This window comes from Camponotus floridanus, unplaced genomic scaffold (assembly GCF_003227725.1).
Source record: "Camponotus floridanus strain SB8 unplaced genomic scaffold, Cflo_v7.5 scaffold4, whole genome shotgun sequence".
Classification (NCBI taxonomy): domain Eukaryota; kingdom Metazoa; phylum Arthropoda; class Insecta; order Hymenoptera; family Formicidae; genus Camponotus; species Camponotus floridanus.
The window spans coordinates 1604985-1620035 of NW_020229547.1; the positions used below are offsets into that span (position 1 = coordinate 1604985).

At 36.8% G+C, this 15051-nt stretch overlaps 1 protein-coding gene across 2 annotated transcripts in view; it reads left to right on the plus strand.

Moving 5' to 3' along the window:
* The window catches only part of LOC105253030, a 130674-nt gene that overhangs the window by 71629 nt on the left and 43994 nt on the right, over nt 1-15051 (plus strand). The window contains exon 3 of one of the 2 annotated variants that reach the window (XM_011260773.3): nt 13750-13900. The exons of the other annotated variant lie outside the window; for it this stretch is intronic. The gene's annotated coding sequence lies outside the window, so the exon portion shown is untranslated. The remainder of the gene's footprint in view (nt 1-13749; nt 13901-15051) is intronic. 2 annotated transcript variants of the gene reach the window in all.

Sequence of the window (15051 nt, forward strand, 5' to 3'; positions counted from 1 at the left end):
TGGAGAATTTGGAATATCTCTAACATTAATATAATACATTAATATAACTAACATTAATATAACATCAAGTATATAGTATATATGTATTTATATTTATATGAACCGTTTAATATACCAAGAGTAATCCCTCTTTAACGATTCATATTACATAAGTAATCCTATAACTTGATTTAAACTTTTGTTCAGAAAATCGAGATTAATGAAATTTGCAGAAAGTTTAAGCGTCGGAGTAATCAATGCAGGGATTATCAATCTCATTATTGCGATAAAAGTACACAAATTTTAATAAATTTGTATGACATTCTTTTTATAATTTCACGTAATTAAATCATTTTATGATTTAAATATTTGAGAAATACGCGATTTTTATCGAGGAGAAATTCGGTCATTCACTATTTTGCACAATAGTTGTTTAAATTTTCATCAATAGAATGTTCAAATAAATTGGAAAACTGTAAATTTTTACATTTTACTCTTTTTCAATTTTGGAAATTTTAAAAACTGTGATAATAAAATTGTCTCCTTTTTACCTTTTATCTTTATTGATACATTTTTAGCGGCTTATCTCTTTGTATTCCTTTGGGCATCGAATGGGATCAGATGCATCGCAGTTTCATAAATATCACCTCAACGAGTTCCGTAGAATCGCGATTAAATTAAAGGGAATGATATCCGTAAGCCACGATCGGCCGTTTTTGCGAGTTGACTCTCTATCCAATTTTACTTGCCTTAAACCAGGCACGGTGAAATCGTTCGGATGCATCGAGTGGTTTTCGCATTGTGATTTCGAATAGGATTCAAAGAGAATTGGAGATTATGCGACAGAATGCGCGCGGTAAAATGCATCTATGTTTCTTGATAGAAAGATTATTGCTTGCCGAAGCTCTTTGTGATTTTTAAAAATTCCATAAATTTTAAGATTATTATACTATTGAATTAAAAACATGAAATAAGAATTTCTTCAACAAATATTTCATAATCAAATATTCTTGCACGCAATTTATTGCGCGTCAACAAAATAACCGCAAAATTATATGTACTTTATTGATACAGAAATATTACAAATGTGTTTAGCGTGACACTTAGGGATTAATCGCAACGATTTAAATTCGATCCATATAACACGTGCAAAATCGGTCAAACGCTTCGTCGAGCGAGAGAAATCGAACGAGTTCTTCGGCGCGCAGGTGAAATAAATTCGCGGCGCGAAGCGCGTTGCCTGGAGAGGATGCCACAGCCGCGCGTCCCACAACAGTTTGCGAAAATTACTGCTGTCATTTGCCGCCGGCTTTGTTCTTAGCCGCTGTGTGCCGGTGCACGTCCGTACGCGTCCTTTCTCTCTCTCTCTCTCTCTCTCTCTTTCTCTCTCTTTTGCGCGCACTTGTGGGTGCACGCCAGCGTTGCGATGCACCCCAACGTCGTATGATGGATGACGCGAACCTGGGTGTAAGAATAATGGCAGCTTCTCGGTTGGGGCTCGAAGCACTTCTGAATGCGACGGAAAACTTTATTACCGCACCGCGACACGAATTCTCCGTGAAACTAACGACGCGAGTGTTAACGTAGAATTGGCGTGAAGAGAAGGGCGCAGAGTTCGCCCTCTGTTATTTTTGTTATTAATAGCCGAGCCATAGCTAATAGCGTGAAAGCGAGCGTACGTTATTAATTGTAGATCGTTAATTATTATCTGTTAATAGAGAATTATTAATAGGAAACATTTAATTATTGCATTATGGAAATAAAAAGTAACACACGGAGAAAAATATCATTCTACTGCCAAGAAAAGCGATTGCTCAGTTTATTTTTCCTCGTTTAAGTAATAATTTTCTTCAATAAAGAATATATTCTTGATAATAGTCTTAAAATATACTCATCACGAGTGTCAGAAAATCTCATTGTCATGTACTCAAAAGAAGAATTTATTTTCTCTTCAAGAATATTGTAAAATTGTGTCAAAGAAAAATCAAACTTACTTTACGCCAACTCTATGTAGTAAGCAAATCAAATTTTTGTTTTAATTTAATATTCTTGACTGAAATACTGCACTTACTAAAATTCAGAATATATTCAATTAAATTTAATACTTGTGGTAAACTTGTAATATATTTGCGGATACAAACTTACGATATACTTAAAGTAAATAATATTTACTTGAATACAGTATGCATTTTTCTCTGTGCACTTGACTCTTTATTATAATGAAATGTCCTTTATTATCGATGAAAAGTGAAGAACAACAGGTGGATATAGTATACGATTTAACACTATAATCGCTTTAGTAGAGGAGAGAGAGCGAATAAATGGATTTCATTATTTTATATTGTCAGCGTATTTATTACATATATGTGTGTGTGTGTAGAGTGTATCGTGTACCAGCTTTCGTGATATGTAATCTTAATGTAGCATTATCCGGCTTTTAAATGAATATTAAACGGCTTCGAAAATGAAATAATAGAATATGTTCACTCGATTTAGCGCAAATAATACCGATGCAATAAGCAGGCCATTTATAAATTTGATGAATCAATTCGACGATGAAAAATACGAATAAAAATCCGATTGACGGATACGTAAAAAAAAGAGTAGACATGTTTGATGTCTACTTCGCTGATATTCAAAAGATTATCATTTGCATATTTAAAATGTGCGTCCCAGAATATATTCGGTACAAATTTCACTATATTAAAAAATAGATTTCACATTATGTGCAGAAAGGATTAAAATATATTCTTTATATCTGGATCATTTGTAACGAACACATTTCACACATTATTTCGAGACATATTATTTTATGTATGTTTTATTTCAAGCGTTATACATAACGATGTTGAGCTATGTGCAAAGAGAAATCGATCCTTTTGTTAAGATAATTAAGAGAATTCTTCTTAGAAAGAATTATACTTTATTTAAATCTGACTCATATCATGAGAAATATCGCGTGCAATAATTTTCTCTCGGAATTCTCATCTTATTATTAACTTGTACGTAAGTTAATTATGTATCTAACTCAGATTTTGGTGTAAGATCGTATGCATCATGATTTAATTCCCCCTGGCCTGCCTAATAAGAGTGCTCCAAGTATGTAACGTCTAAATAACTCCACAAATTACGCTACGCTACCTTTGTTTTCTTTGGCAACACGGTGGATCGCGGTATTCCGCGCCGTGTCCGAACTGTGCAGCTGCGCTCGATAATGACGTAACAAAATTTCTGCATAGGTCCGGTGCGCACGACACAGGGGTCACGGTGCGTTGCACCCGCACACGCACACGCACCCGTACGCCCCTGCTACCACGATGGCATTGTGATTGTGAGCGAGTATATGCTCGAAGCAATTTCCTATCTGCCTTCCTGTGCCCCCCCTTGTGCCTCCCACCCCGCGGTTCCTGTTCCCCGTATGCGGCCACCGATATCGTCCGTTCGTCCCGATCGGCTGTGTTTCGACTTAATTGCTTCTCCTGGGATATTACTATCGCCGTTACGAAAATATACATACGGATCTTTGGCGCTCAAACTTCGGCTAATAACTTTTTCTCGATCTCGTTGGAGCGGAATTGAGATTACGAAGAAAAAGAAAGAAAGACTAAGGTGTCTTTAAAAAAAAAAACAGACAAAGAAATATACATGAATAAAAATGCACCGACGTGAATTTAGGATTATTGAGATTACGTACACACATGCACACGTGAAACACATCCATTTCAAATAGACCGCCATATATTAGAGATGAATTGGATTTGTAGATTTTTTTTATTTTTTCTATGCAATATCTGTGAGTGAATATATGTATAATATTGTTCGAATAAAAAATTCGAGTATCTTTTGATGTATTTTTTTATATTTAATCGTCGCTATTTTTTCTATTCTTCTATTTTTTACATCGCTAGGAGCGACTACAATTCCTGCGGGGAAAGAAAATTGTCGATTATATTCGAAATTTTAAAAATGCGTAGTGTCAACACTTGGCAGGACTAAAGTTAGATTATGAGAGCGTTGCTCCAGTTGCAAATTGCATTAGCGATTTGCAGACAGAGCTCGGTTTAGCGGGGGAAGTACCGCGAATATGGCGCGAAAGAGGGAAAGCGTGTCAACGCGCCATGGGGGGAACATTTTATCGATTTATCCATTATCCGTTGAGTGATCTAACACGACGTCCGTCCATTCGTTAGCGCGGCACAACCTTCGCGATTAATTCCGATATCTCGCCTGACAAAACCAGCTTCAATTAAAAGCTGTCGCTGGCGTTTTAGTTGCGCCACGCGGTTGTCTGAAAATTCTGTTACACGTTACCCGTTACATACAGTTACCAACTGTCCGCGTACACATGGTGTTTCAGAAAAGTTTTCAAACTAAAGAAACGTTAGGAAAAGGGCTAACTAGCTATCGTTTTATGTATTCAGGAAAGATATTTCTATTAAATCTCTCATAGGAGTATACAAATAAAAACGTCAGACATCTGCATTACTTAAAATAAACAACGTACGTTTCTATTTATTAATTGAGACAAGAACTGCAACTAGGTTTTCAGCTCTTTCTTTTCTGAGATTGTATCACAGAAAAAATATATTTTAATATTCCATTTACAATATTATAAAAAAATTATCTTACAAATTCTTACTCATCTTACAAATCAATTTATTAAAATATATTTATTAAAATTGATTTTTTCTTAATATTGCTTTTACTGTCAGTTGTCAGTTTGTTATTAATAAGATTAACGGGGAAACGCTATTTCAATATTAATTTTAATATATCTCACGTACCTTATAATTGTCCGCTCCAGATATTTTCCTTTCAATCCTAGAATTGTCAAACCTTGGAAATATCTAAATGCACGTGTAACGAGAAACATGATTATATATCTACCGTAATTTAAAGCAATACGTGTTGCAAAATCCGAATTACAAAGTACCGCTCGTAAAGCTGAATCTTTCATCTCTCACGAGTATATGAAGCGCGAAACGTTTTTATTTCCTTCTCGCGTGTCGTCCGTAATTTCGCGCGTCAGAATTGGATTAGCAATCGCGAATCCGGGGATCGTTATCGGGCCGCGTACACATTTGAGCGCGCATCGAAGCTAGGATCTATCAAACAGGAATTAAGAATTTACGGGACGAGAGCCCGAGGCGTGAAATAATTTAACGCTGTATGCGATGCGTTACACGAGATGTTACGTCGCGCTATCAGCGGCGTCGCGCATATCTGAAAACAGGCGTGTGTTACACCGGTAAATCGCGTACAGAGTTCTCTCTTTGTTTCTCTCCCTCTCTCCCTCTTCCATCTCTGTCTCTTTAGGCGACGGACGATCGATAAACTAGGCGGACACAGAATCGCCGGGTCCACGCTATTCTCTAAACCGGCATGTGCGTGAAACGAGCCACGCCGTTTGGCACGACTGCGCGAAACCTAATGTCGCCCTTACTCCGGTCAATTCGATCTGCCATCGACGCTGTCCGATGTACTCGTAACGATGCGAGGAGAAGGGTTCTCTGCATTTACAATCTTACTCCTATTCATAACTGGGCGTCCCATTGAGCGAGAATAAAGATGGGAAACAAATCGGGATTATGGAGCTTTTTATGAGTCCTTTCGAACCTCTCGGAAAAAATTTGTCCCCGTTTATCCGAACAAGAATTTGGGAGTATTTTTTTGTGGAAGGCTGTTCATTTTTTTAACCCGTGTACATTTAGCTAAAAATATTCGAATTCTTATCTCTCGGGGCTCGAAAGCTCATAAATAATTCCTAAAGCCGTTCGTATTTTTTCCTGTTACCTAAGAAAAAAATCACAGGTCTCCATCGATGAATAAGAAGAAATATGTGCATCACACATATCGTAGGATATTAAAGAAAAATATAATTTTAAAAAATGTATAATTAAATTCGTATGGTAATGTTTTAATTATTAAATTAGAGTGAAAAGAAAAAAAAGAGATTGAAAAATTAATCTTATAGAAAGCAATTTTTGTAATAAAAGTGGTTTGTTTGTTTTTATTTATTGCATACAATGTGTAAACAAAGAGTATAACTTAATTGAATATTTTTAATATCTTTATGTTTGCTTTTTCAACAATTTTAATTATAGCTCTCTTATATCTATTGAATTGAATGGAGGGAATATATGTAACATATACATGTATGTATATATACTCGAATATGTACAAGATAAAACGCGTTATAACTGGACCTGTTAGTAACAAGATATATAAATATGTGAGAGGTGTTAAGATTGCGGATATAGAGGTGCGAAATAAAACAGTAGGGATTAAGACGTCGAACTATCAGCGCGTGTAAGAAGTTGGAAGAAGTTGGAGATCAAATAAATCGGAGTACATTCCTTCCTATATCCCTATAAACCTCTAACTGTTTTTATTGACTAGTCTGCGACTAAACGGATTATCACGTTCCTTACATAATGCGAGAAATATAGCACTTCGTAAGTTTATCCGTTAACACAAGTTATTCCGCATGTGTCAAGAATTAATGGATGTTCAAACGTAAATGCTTATCGCGCATCCGTTAATGTCATTATATATATCTCCGTGTGTTTGTTCGTACTTGACAAAGGTACGTTCATTAGAGAATTGCCACCATTAGAGAATTGTGCATTTACCAGAGACGGATGGTAAATTTCCAAACTTAATAAGGTCTGAGGCTAATAGTTGCAGGATTCTCAGCGGAAACACACACATACACATTAAATGTTTTAATAAGATTTACAATTTCAAATAATTAGTAGATATTTCTTAAATGAAATTATATCAAAGTTTCCGTCGATATTTTAGATGCCTGAAATTTTATCAGAGAAGAGAAAAAAAGCGGAAAATTCTTTTTATCCGGAAGTCAGATACCGGTAAAGCATCTCTCTACCTGTCATAAAAAGGGAGCCCTAAAATATTAAAAAAAAAATGTTTTATTTTATTCCAAACAACTTGTAACATTTTATTGAGGCATTCTATAAGTCTGACATTTATCGCAACGTTTCAGGTAAACAACTGTGTTAAAACCTTGCAAAAAATTTAGAGGCTTAGTTTTTTTTTATCCGGAATTGAGCATTTTCGAACATGTATTTCTCTCAAAATGATTCGTTGAACATAGTTTATTTATTATTTAAAATATATCGTACAAAACATACATATACAATGTAATTACCCATGCTGGGTTTATCATGTTTGCAGATTATCCATGCGCTATCGTAAATTGCTAATGACTAATGATGAAGATGAGAAATAACGTGCTTGAATAAAATGATTCATTATCGGGTCCCAGAGGTAAACGAAAATCGCGAATTATTTACACGTACGTATTAAACGATCACTCATACGTAGATATTGTTGTGTATGTATTATGCATATCACGAATAAATTACAGTCATACAGTAATATTTGTACCTCAATAAAGTACGGTATGTGCTCGGATTGCCCGCGTTTCTCGATTATCCATGCCAATCTCCTCCCCCTACTCCAATTGTTCCGGATAATGAAGAGGGTACTGTACTTGTGTACATGTGTAAACAAATCATACTTTTATTACATCTATGCAGATCTGGTTAAAATATTGGAATGAAATCGAATGTAAAAGAAAATGGATATAATCAAATCACGTTTCTGATTCATAAATATTATCAGATTATTTATCTGATATTTTCAGTTAATTGTCTGTCTTATTTTTATCGCATATAAATTATTTAACAGCAAATAAGCGATTTATTCTTCGATGAAAATATAATGACCGTATTTTCTCCGCATTGATATGTCACAATATTTTATTTTTATCACGTACAATTTTGAGTTAAACGAAAGACGAATCCGCATAAACATTAAATCACATCGAATTAAATACATTTTACAGAAATTTGTACAGAAGGGCATGATGTACAAATAAATATTTCAATCGTCTAATGCATAATAAAAAACCAAGGAAATAACCGTGAGAATGAAAGGGATAATAAGATTTGTTTTTGTGTCAACAGCTGATATTGACGTAAGAAATTTTTACGATAAAATTATGTATATAAATTTCGAATCTATTTCTCTTTATCAGTTGTTATCGGTTTTTGTTCAGCAACGTTCTACCATTTCGACGTTCGCTGACGAACGCAAAACCCGGCAGAACCGATGCAAGTTTTCTCGTACAAACTTACTCTCTCGTTCCGGTAAAATTTTGAAAAAAAGAACACGACATGTTTTCCTCCGTGCATGCGCGTGTATGTGTCTGCTGAGTGTGCACGCGTACACGTAACGTATACGAGAGACAGGCTGTCGGTAAACCTTTGCGGGAAATTCTCGGAGGGCATAGAGCCGTTATCAGCGTACGGATAAACTCGTTCGAAGCGCAAGATCGTGGAGGAGGAGTATTCCGGAGTACCGGCGGTACTCTCTGGAATATCCGATGGAGAACGGAAAGGAAAAAATCGCCAAGTGCGACCCCGTGTATAATTTATTTTTTATATACGGAAATAATAATGCTCTCGCCGACGACGGTAAGAAAAAGCGAGAGAAGTACTCGTTCGCGTCTTTCGGCAGCGGATACATACACAAGCTACGTTTTCCGGCTCCATTCACTTTTCTCATTAAGTAAATCTCGAGAGGAGGAAACGAGCTCGCGGATAGAACTTTCGGCCGATAAGCCGGCGATGAAACACGCGAAAGCTGCGCCTTCGCTTCCCTTTTGCGCCGAGAGTCGCTTAATCTTTCTTACCAAGTCCGCTTCTCCTTCCCCGCCTCTTGTATTAACGCGTCTCGTTTTCAGGTAAATCGTCGTTGGTTTCGTTTGTGTTGTGAGAATCTCGATATTACGTAGGCTCGCCGCGTTTACGTATGCGCGACTCATAAATAAGAATGAACGTATTAGTATGCGTATGGTTTAGCGTCGCGAAGGATCAGCAATAGAGGTACACTCCTTCCATACATTGCTTCTTATCGATTCGCTCTTCTTGGTGCCATCCGATTCGGTATTCCAAGTCGATCTCTCTTTTTGCGGGCAGAAAATAGACGAGATTATATGACGTAATTAAATGCGAAGGTACAATAGCTTCTATCGAGCGGAAAAATAATTGCACGTACTAGTACGTTTTATAATGCAAAAGAAAAGAGGGAGGGAGAATAATGCTTGATACATTTTCGAGAGATAACTTGCAAAAACCGTATGCAAAATCTCTCCAGGTATACAAGATATCAAGTGTTACTTTAGAATAAAGATTCTGTATTTTATAGTCGATACGTGAAACGAGATTAAAATTTTTTCAGTCTTGAAAATTGTCATCTTTGCGCGATAACGACGCTTTTTTTTTAAAGAACGTTTTGTATGTACAATCCCAACAAAAAGTAGCTGAAAATCAATATTAACAAATATCCACAAATATCCTTTTGGTGTATTTTGAGTATGAGAAATTGTGTGGAATATTACAATTTGATCTTAGCTACAGTGCAGAAATGTATTTTTTAATTATTTATTGCGTTTTTACTGAAATATTCCGAATTTTGTTAATCGAAATGATTAATTTTCCAGCAGAGAATTTTGCCTTGTGACAGATACATGGCTAACTTCATTCAATTATATTTAATACTTCTTTAATCAGTTAGTACTTGTATAATATTATTTGACCAAATATTTCCTCTGTATCTAAACTTTTGCAAATTTTAAACAAATTCTGAATATTATTTCCATGTGTTTTTGAATCATTGAATCGACGTGGTTATACGTTTCCCATAAGAACACATGTTAATTCCGTGCAAATTAAAAATCCTTACAACTTGTGAACGCTTTAGTGAATCGATTTCAAAATTGTACTGAAGATTCGAAACATATGTAAGAACATTCTGCACAATTTTCATTAAATTCTCAATATTTCGAAAATATGTACAAGATATCCTTAAAGCTTCATCTTTTTCCTTCCCTCTAATTCCGGTGCTATGACTTTTCGGTGCTTGACGCGCGAAATTCCGAGCCACTTCCGAGCTTTGCGGCGAGCAAACCGAACGGCGCCTGGTATCGATTTCAGTTTTATGGAATGGAGTGCATGGCGGATGTGCTGGGGCTTCGGGAATCGCGTTCTGGCCGATTTCAATCGAGTCGATTCGAATCGCTGATTAAAACCGATCATAGGCGCGCCGACCGACCGACCGACCGACCGATCAGAGCCGGAGAGAAGCCGTAGATGGATAGATATATGGCGGCGAATTCGGACGTATCTCGGCGAGCCAACTATATCTCGTCAATGAGATAAAGCTTCGGATGGATTAAAGAAAGAGCCCGTCGCGCGCGCGAACACGATCGGCCGAGGGGACGAGACCGGGGGAGGGGGAGGGGCGACAGGAGAAAGGAAAGATAATAGGGGGAAGGAGGATGATGCAGGAATCCAACTCGCGAATGTGTTTATCTCGATCCGCCGAGGTCGCGTTACATGTTCGCCGCTGAGAAGCATTTCATCAACGTCATTCGCCCGCAGTCCTTCCTCTCGCCCTGTCGTCCTCGCCCCCCTCCCCCTCCCCCTTCCCCTCGCCTTTTGTTCCATTCCTTCTCTTGCTCGCCCGTTATCTCCGCTTTCACTCTTCCGCTTTTCGTCCCCTATCCTCCGTTTGCGGTTCTCTCTCTCTCTCTCTCTCTCTCTCTCTCTCTCTCTCGCTTTCTCTCCTCGTATCCTCTTTCTTTGTGAGAACCGTCGCTATTTTGTTTTCTCTCTTGCTGATCTCTCTCTTTTTATTTTCACGACTACGTGCGAATATTTCCTCGCCTTTGCTCAGGCTCGGTATCGGACGTGTTTCGTTTAAACGAGGAGAGCGGTAGTGGCGACTTTGTTGTTTGACGACGATTCCGTCGTCATTTCGTAAACGAACCTCGCATGTCCCGCGGTGCGGGACAAGCGTGTGTCACTCCGGCCGGTTTAATATTACAAATGATATCCATAGATTTTTATAGCGAGCTATTATAATCCGCGACAAGTAAAGAACGCAGAAAAATGATCTCTTAAATCATGGTTTTAAATCACTGTGACCAAAGAAAGCGGAGTTAACTCTCGGTTGAATATGATAATGTGACGCTGCGAATTATTATGACGGATAGAGGAACCTTAAGGAAATATTTTTTATATCAAGCCATTTTTCATTTTCCTCATCTTTTCACAGTTATTTTTGGTATCGATTAAGCTTTAGATAATTTTTATTTGAAATTTGACGTTATAATGATATATAGTATTGAAAATTTTGTAAAACGATAAGCGATATTTTATCCGAGCAAAAATTGGCCTCAAGCTGATCGTAATATTTGCAATTAGAAAACCGTGCGGTGGTTTTTATGTACCTTCGAAATATACATGTTTTGTATCTCAAGTCATGCGCGATACGATCGTGCAAATTGCCGCACTTTTTTCCGGAGCTCGGTAAAAGAAATTTACTTTTGCCGCTGAATGCGCAGCCCCCTTTTTTCGCGATCTACGCCCGAGATAAGCCGAATTCACACGAGTTCCGCTTGTCTAACAGAAAGATCGCATTCAGTGCGGGCGCGAGAGGAGAGTCGGGCAACTGCATTTAGCGCTAAATGGGCAGTGAGAATGTCGATTGATGAAGCTTTCGCACATGACATTTTTTCGCACGGGCAAGGCTGAAAGAATTGTTAAAAAGTTGACGGCACTTGTGCCAATTTTCCTGTTCGTGCATACGTCACTCTTTACTCACGGACCGAATAAAGCGAATTGAAATTACATGTTCGGAATTTTAGCAAAAAGAGATTTCCTGCAAAAATCAATTATCTTTACTTTATAAATACATTATTAATTTATATTATTTATGGTAATATAATGTATATATAATTCAGTTTCTAATTTTCTAATTATTTCGACTTTTATAAATTAAGTCAATCTTGTATATATTTTATACAGTGACTCGCATTAATATTCTGATGTGCGAGATATTATTGCTGTTATATTTGCTTATAAATAATGTTAACGAGGTAATTGTGATATCATGTATTAAAGTGAACATCGTGGTTGGAGAAAACATAAATTTTATTTATTTAATATACATATGTTTGTAAATAACAAAGTGAAATAATATACAAATTTCATGTCGCAAAAATATTCGGACACTAAACAAATTACATTAATTTCGTATGAAATATGCTTATTTAAAAATATTACAGTGAATATTAATACTTTGTTGGAAAACTATTTTGTTTAATAACTTCGTATAATCGCTTTGACATATTAGAAATAATTTTTTCTAAATATTCCTGCGTAATATAATACAGTTCCACTCTTCTATTAAATATTGATTTAATTCTATCTATTGTTCTTATGCATTTTTCAAATATTATGATTTAATTGATCCCATAAATTTTCAATGGGATTTAAATCCGGCGAGGGTGCAGCACTTTAGGATAATTATATATAGTAAATACTCTTGTACTAAACTTGATTTATGTTTTGGGTCATTGTTTTGATAATATTATATATAAAAACCATGGATACCCAATGGCAGAATAGCTCGAAAAAAACTTTTGCTTAAATTCTGTTTTAAAATATTTAGATATTTGCATTTGTCTAGAATGTCATCGATGAAAACTAATTCACCTACGCCTGCCATCGAAATACAATCTTATACCATTATACTTTCACATCCATGTTTCACTGTCGGTTTCAAATTTTTTATTTGGAATTCTTTATTTCGTTTACGTCAAACCATTTTACGCCCGTCTGATTCGAAAAAATTAAATTTGCTTTCATCAGCAAATATTACATTATTCCACCACGTTTAATCTTTTAAAATAAATTCATTAACGGAAGTCAATCTCTTCTTTCTATTTTTCTCGTTTATATACGGTTTTTTTCGAGCTATTCTGCCATTGCAGCCATGGTTTTCATATATAATATTAAAACAATGACCCGAAACATAATACAAGAATATTTACTATATATAATTGTCCTAAAGTGCTGCACCCAGTACCTCAATCGCCGGATTTAAATCCCATTGAAAATTTATGAGATCAAAATTAGATATTAATATTCGAAAAATATCCATAAAAACGGTACCAGTATTAAAACAATGTTTAATAGAAGAGTGGAACTGTATTACGCAGGAATATTAAAAAAAAATTCTAATATGCCAAAGCGATTACACGAAGTTATTAAACAAAATAGTTTTCCAACAAAATATTAATATTCACTATAATATTTTTAAATAAGCATATTTCATACGAAATTAATGTAATTTATTTAGTGTCCGAATATTTTTGCGACATGAAAATTGTATATTATTTCACTTTGTTATTTACAAACATATGTATATTAAATAAATAAAATTTGTTTTCTCCAACCACGATGTTCACTTTAATACGATGTCGATGATATCACAATTACCTCGTTAACATTATTTGTAAGCAAATATAACAGCAATAATATCTCGCACATCATAGTGTCCGAATATTAATGCGAGTCTGTAAGTGGTGTATTCACTTGTAGGAATTATCCTCCTTATTTTTATCGTCCGATATTCTCTCGAAACATTGTCTCCTGAATTGGTTCGTGTAGCTCGGGACTATAGTTTGCCACATTAAAGCGATTTTGTTCCCGGTACGATGTCGAGAGAATCTGTCCACCCGCAACTGTATCGAGTAATTTAATCGTGATAATTTGCCGTGTAGTACAATTATTGCGGAATTAACCGTGTCTCAAGGGCGCGCGGCTTTACCGAATTACGTTATGCGGCAACGTGATTATTACGACATTAATTTCGTTTTATGCTTCCTGCTTGCAGAGCCAAAGACGCGGAATAATTCGGTACAACGATTCACCTCGCCCTCGCCTCGCATCGCCTCGCCTCGCCTCCGACGAAGGAAAACAATCCCCCGTTATTAGACGACTGGCGAATAGCACGCAATAAGCGAAATCGCCGGACCGAAAGAAACGTAAGTACCAAGTATACAGCGAGTCGTGCTCTTTTTCTTCCGCAGGTACTCGCAGATTCTACGCCGATCTTTTGACGATCGTTTTCGAAACGAGTTTTCGTTCACGCCAATCGTATAGGGAGAATTTCTATTTCCCTCTCCCTTTTCTTCTCGTTATCGTTCCCTTTATCTGCGAATTCGATGTTGGTTTTCTGCATTGACAGTGAATGTAGAGTGTTTTGAGAGAGACGGAGAAAGGGACAAGCCGAAATAGGATTATCCAGAAACACGGGCTGCTTACTCAAACAGGCGCGAATCCAAACGTCTTCCGAATCGTTGTTCGCCTGATTTCTTGATTTATCTCGGTTCTCAGCGTTATTCGGTGGTTCTACTTATATTGCTGTCTGCGCGCGCGAAGGGCTCATAATTATGATTTATACCCTTTCCCCGCTATCTACTCGAAACGTTCCACGGTTTATGCATAATAGCGCGAGTTGTAATATACCGTTGCGGTGAGATAGTGCTCGAGACATTATTTCTATGTCTATCATCTATCACGGTGCGCTGCACACGGGCCAATTAATCTTAATTATACATTTGTGCGAATATTAACGAATGTCGGAGAAACGACAATTATTCGTTCAACTTTGCTTTGAACGACGTGACTCTTTTGTAACGTAATGGAGCGGTCAACATTTAAGGCTGTGTGAAAAAATATACATTCGAGAATTATACAGCGATCGGGAGGACGGCTCTTTCGATGTGTTTTTCGACATCGAATGCGCCAACCGAAGTTAAATTTTTGAAGCCACTTGCGCGAACGCGATTTGCCTCTCTATCGGCGCAATTTTTGCAATACACTTTTGAATACTCGCCATCGCTTACGCCCGAACTGGCCCGAGCTTTTCATCGAAAACAGAATAGTAGTCGACATGAAAGGGCAAAAGAGACGAAGAGCGAAAAAGAGAAAGAATAAATGGAGAGGCAGCATGTATGTTATCGAACAAATACGTCGATGTGTCGAGGCAGAATCGACATTCCAACTACTACCGCGCGTAAATTTTTATGCGCCAGACGGAAATTTGGCATGGTCGATCCCTCGCGTGGGTTTCCCCGGGAAAATAAAAATTCGTATGACGGCACACTTTGCGGAATAAACTTTCCGCGGTTTT